This window comes from Macadamia integrifolia, chromosome 5 (genome assembly GCF_013358625.1).
Source record: "Macadamia integrifolia cultivar HAES 741 chromosome 5, SCU_Mint_v3, whole genome shotgun sequence".
Lineage (NCBI taxonomy): Eukaryota > Viridiplantae > Streptophyta > Magnoliopsida > Proteales > Proteaceae > Macadamia > Macadamia integrifolia.
The window spans coordinates 38,603,204-38,604,089 of NC_056561.1; the positions used below are offsets into that span (position 1 = coordinate 38,603,204).

The 886-nt window shown below is 41.0% G+C and overlaps 1 non-coding gene across 1 annotated transcript; it reads left to right on the plus strand.

Moving 5' to 3' along the window:
* Positions 1–596: 596 nt before the first annotated feature.
* Positions 597–703, plus strand: LOC122080426. The gene has a single exon (XR_006140721.1). It is a non-coding gene; the product is annotated as a small nucleolar RNA R71 (small nucleolar RNA).
* The last annotated feature ends 183 nt before the right edge of the window (positions 704–886 follow it).

Sequence of the window (886 nt, forward strand, 5' to 3'; positions counted from 1 at the left end):
TATTGTATCACAATTCGGGTATCAAGTATATGGGATTTATTAACAGGTAAAACTTAGTCTTTCGCTGATCTGATGAACTTATGTTAGTGTGTGTATGCTGTGGTGGAATACAGTATCTGATGATCCTGGCAGGTTTGGGTTAACCGGTGTTAACTCGGTCACCGCTCCGGTTCAGTGTGAACGGGGTGTGACAATTCTGGTATAAGGCATTAACACTATCATTAGAAGTGCCCCCAGAGGTATTAGGGCATTCTTCTATGACATGTCCAGGGGACTGGCACCAAGCACAAATCTTAACCAAATTGACTGATGATGGCTCTCTAGGAACCATAGCCTCAATCCTCTTGATTAGGCTATCCAAATGGGCTTCCTTGTCTACTATCCCATCCACAAAATATCCTTTTCCTCCTATAGTTCTTTCACTCTCTTGGGTTGATTCCCACTCACGGGTTTTGTCAGCTAAGTCAAGTAAAAATTCCCATGCCTTTCCTTCATCTGTAAAGGATGTGAATCCCACAGGGCACATAGACTCTATCATTTGTTTAGTTGGGTAATCAATACCCTCATAAATTATTTGACATAAATGCCATAGGTCTAGGCCATGGTGAGGGCATTCTTGGAGTAGATCCTTGAATCTCTCCATAAGTTTGGAAAATGACTCACTAGGCTTTTGCCTAAACTGAAGGATATCACTTCTAAGCTTATTGGTCTTGTGAGTTGGGAAAAACTTCTTAAGGAAGACAACTGTGAACTGTTCCCATGAGGTTATGGAATTTGTGGGTAATCCATACAACCACTTCTTAGCTTGGTCTTTCAATGCAAAAGTGATAAACCTAAGCTTAACAGCATCATCAGAAAGCTGTTGGATCTTAATTAGAACACATAC